This window comes from Microtus pennsylvanicus, chromosome 9 (assembly GCF_037038515.1).
Source record: "Microtus pennsylvanicus isolate mMicPen1 chromosome 9, mMicPen1.hap1, whole genome shotgun sequence".
Taxonomy (NCBI): Eukaryota; Metazoa; Chordata; class Mammalia; order Rodentia; family Cricetidae; genus Microtus; species Microtus pennsylvanicus.
Genome location: NC_134587.1, coordinates 111,878,771 through 111,883,160, shown reverse-complemented (window position 1 = coordinate 111,883,160; position 4,390 = coordinate 111,878,771). Strand labels below are relative to the sequence as shown.

General features: G+C 44.8%; 1 pseudogene; it reads left to right on the top strand.

Annotated features, from left to right (window-relative positions):
• The first annotated feature begins 1,082 nt into the window (after positions 1–1,082).
• LOC142856953 (cofilin-1 pseudogene) lies at positions 1,083–1,587 on the top strand (annotated as a pseudogene).
• Positions 1,588–4,390: the final 2,803 nt, after the last annotated feature.

Here is a 4,390-nt window from a genome sequence, read left to right as displayed (position 1 = left end):
TCTAAACAAGCAAAGGGTGATTTTCATAGCTTTCTCATGAGGCCTTGGAAAGCAGGGGGAATAGCAAACTGTGTGACTCTAACATCATGATCTGTTTCCTGTCATGGTGAAGCTGAATGGGAGGCAAGTGGGCAGGTAGCCAGAGAATTCAGGCTGAGTACCATGGAAGGTTAGACTGTGACACATATGTCTGGTTAGCTCTCCTCAAGCAAAGGTTGTCTAGCCAGGGACAATGTGAAAGAAATCTGTTTCTAATAGACAAGGTCATAGAATCCTTGAGGGACACCCTCCAATAAAGCCAGGCCACTTCCTTTCAAAGACTTGAAGGCACCAGCCTCATATGCCCTTCTGTCTTACCTCAGAAAAGCATGTGGTTACTTCTCTGCCCCTTTCAGACAGCAAATCCACACTGCTCATCTTCACACAAGTCAAGAAACAATGATTTTTGTTTTTGGGCCAACTTCCTGATTCCCCAGGCTGCTTACCATGTCAGGAAATGGATAATAACCTTTGCAAGCACTCAGGAACACATTCAACCATGAACTTTTCTTGCTTCCCATAGAGAGCTACAACAGCGGATCAACCACCACACAGGGTCAATTATTCATTTGTTCTGTTGACAATAGCTCCTGAGAGATATCATAAGATGAGAATGTAACCATCAAATCGCCCTCCTAGTGACAGGAATGATTCACTCAACCAAGTGGGTGATCTTCAAACATGAAAGCATGAACTCAGAACCAGCTGCCACATAAAATCCTTGCATGCCAGTGTGAGGATATCATCCTACCTCTATAGAGATGGAAGGGAGAAGTTCCCTTTTCATCCTTGTACAGATGGTCTAGAGTTCTTGACAATTTACCAGTTCAAGGAGAATGTCTCAGGAAGCAAAGTCAGTGTGACGCTTGAGAACCCCTCCTACTCACACAGGAGTGAACACTGGCAGTGCTCCAGAAGACACATATGAGTCCAGACACACACAACAGCTGGGAGTCATGAAGAAAAGGAAGAGAGTCGGATCCCGGTAGCAGCTGCAATGGCTCAGTTCTTCTCTAGCTCTCCCTGTCTCCCTTTAACTTCTGGAAACATGGCTTCTGGAGTGGTTGTCTCTGATGGTGTCATCAAGGTGTTCAATGACATGAAAGTGCGCAAGTCTTCAATGCCAGAAGAAGTGAAGAAACGCAAGAAGGCAGTGCTCTTCTGCTTGAGTGAGGACAAGAAGAACATCATCCTGGAGGAGGGCAAGGAGATCCTGGTAGGAGATGTGGGGCAGACTCTGGACGATCCCTACACCACCTTTGTCAAGATGCTGCCAGACAGAACTGCTCCTATGCTCTCTACCATGCCACCTAGGAGACCAAGGAGAGCAAGAAAGGAGACCTGGTGTTCCTCTTCTGGGCCGCTGAGAGTGCGTCTCTTAAGAGCAAAACGATCTACGCCAGCTCCAAGGATGCCATCAAGAAGAAGCTGACAGGAATCAAGCATGAATTACAAGCAAACTGTTACGAGGAGGTCAAGGACCACTGCACCCTGGCAGAGAAACTAGGTGGCAGTGCCGTCATCTCCCTGGAGTGCAAGCCTTTGTGAGCCGCCTCCAGCCCCTGCCTGGAACATCTAGCAGCCCCAGACCTGCTCATGGATGTTGCAGGCTGCCCCTTTCCTGCCAGACATGAGGGGCTGGGGGGATCCCAGCAGGGTGAGGGTAATCCCTTCACCCCAGTTGCCAAATGACCCCCCTACCCCCTGGGCTGTCCTTCTCCCTCCACCCTGATGGTTCTGGCCTTCCCAAGCTGCTTTTGATCTTCTGATTCCTCTTGGGTTGAAGCAGACCAAGTCACTCAGGCACCCACTTTTGGTGGAGCCTGACCTATTTTTTTAATGACACCCCTATTCCTCATCCCCCACATCCCATGCTGCCAACTTATAACCGCAATAGTGACTCTGTGCTTGTCTGTTTAGTTCTGTGTGTAAATGAAATGTGGAAACGATCCTCCCTTGCCAGCTGGTTGCCCTCCCCTTCCCCTTGTTCTCAGCCACTCATGAAAACAGGACCAGTAAGGGACCTTCAATTTAAAAAAAAAATAAAAAAAAACAATAAAAAGGCTAATTAACAAAAAAAAAAGAAAAGGGAAGAGAAAAAACATGGGTGAAGGTTTCATCTTTCATAAATGATTGTTCTTATGTGCAGGATATATTTCTCAACCTGCGATAACTGTGATTTTGTTCACATCATTCTGGCTAAAAGCTCCTGTGTTTTCAACTTCCTTTTTGTCTCTTCAGATGAGTCTGCCAAAAATCACGTGTCCCTTGAATCTCTGAAGAGCAGCAGGGTAACCTGTTGTAAGCTGCCTCTTTGGGACCACAACAGAATGTTGGCTCAAGTACTATGGATGCTATGGCTACTTTTCACTGGATGTTGCCACTATGTTCCACTCTCCAGAGTTTAAACAAAGTTTTCCAAGCCTGACACAGAAATTTCTCTGTTTGTTATTTTATTATTATGTATTTTATTAAATGTTCACTTGATTTTTATCCTGATCCATCTCTTAACATTGATATAAACCTATGATATCCAGTCCCAAGTAAATTGAAATATTGCAGCATAACTTCTGAGTCAGGATTTTCTAATCCTGTTTGATTTCACCGTGGCAAGTATTTTTCAGAACTATTTCACACAAAAGCTTTGGCATTGACTCTTATAGCAGCCTATGATTCAGGGCACCCATGTCTTATTGGTAGCTGTGTTTGAAGCACACAGACATGTCATGTCTGCAGCTTGGCCACAGGGACACCTGATGCTTCTTGACTGCATTGGCATGAGTAGTCTAGGAAGTAGCTAGTAAGGTCCTCTGTGCTCAGGGTCATATGGTCCTAGGGCTCTCATTGGTGGGAAGAAAACAGACAGTGTCTGGGATGGCCAAATGAAAAGGAGACCTTAAGAGATATAAAGCTACAACCGTATTTGAAAAAATTTATAGGTCAAGAAAAAAGAAGCCTAAGAAGGTGCCTTCAGTTCAGATATCCCTGCTTTATCTGTCCAGCCATCAGCACAGATCTGCCTCGGGAAATTCAGAGACACAAAAAGACATCAGAGAAACTAGGGAAAACATGAAAACCAAAGCAAAGGAAGCACACTTAGGAGGCAGAGACAGGAGTATCTTTGTGAGATCAAGATTGGCCTTGTTCACAAAGGGAGTTCCATGGTAGCAAAAGCTGTTATACAGAGAAACCCTCTCCTAAAAAAGTAAAGGAAGCTTGAAAAAGTGATGTCCATTCACTGCTTGGTAGGCAATCATGAGTTCTGACTTCCTGTCTTCCCCCTCTCCATTGACAAACAGGAATGGTGACATATGCTTGGAATCCCACCACTGGCAAGGCAGCCATCTGCTGATTACTCACTGTCAATGCCACCAACCTAGCAGAATCACTGAGACCTGATGTGAATGAGTGACCTGTGTCACATAAACAAGGTGAATATGAGGTTTTGCTGTGGCTTCCACATGCATATACATTAAAGAAATGTATGTGTACACAGACACAATTGTACCCATATACATATACAAAGAATCACAGATACACACACACACATACACATGGGGGGGGAGAGAAGAAAGACAGGAGAGAGATAGAATGGAGAAAGAATTATAAAGAATCAATTGGACTTTTGTGGACTGATTGGTGTGTCTAAAGTATTTTAAATTTTGACTCTTTGAGGCAGGGCTAGTGGCCATTCTGAAGTTCAATGAAGGCCTTATGTGTCTCAGAGTGACCTCAAACATCTGCTCATTCTGCCTCTACTACCAACTGCTGACATTACAGATATTGGATTCCCTCTTCCATCTGTCCAGTGCTACAAATCTATATCAGATACTGTAGCATGCTGGAGCAACACTCTCTGACTAAGGTATTTCCTGAAACCATTTTACAAATTTCATAGAGAGGGGTTGGAAATGAAGGTTTCTCTGAACTGTACCATCCAGCATCAGCTTTTAAATAATCCCTAGGCTGGGAGGTGGTGGCCCATGCCTTTAATCCCAGCACTCAGGAGGCAGAGGAAGGTGGATATCCATAAGTTCAAGGCCAGCCTGGTCTACAAGAGTTACTTCCAGCATAATGGTGAGAGTTCTGGCCAACAGGCAGAAAACTTCTCTGTTCTTCTTCTTGGGTCATCATCTTTTTCAGGGCACAGACCAAAGTCACATCAACACAAGTGGACAGACACCACTTAACCTCTAGTCTGGGGAACGAGATATGGACTTCCACATTCTGAAGAACATCCAGTTCATGAGATACACAGAGAATGACATTCATGGCGAACACTGGGACTAAGAAACTGGAACTAGGGATTGTGTTAGGGGGATTCCTCAGTTGGCAGAGTACTTGTCAGACA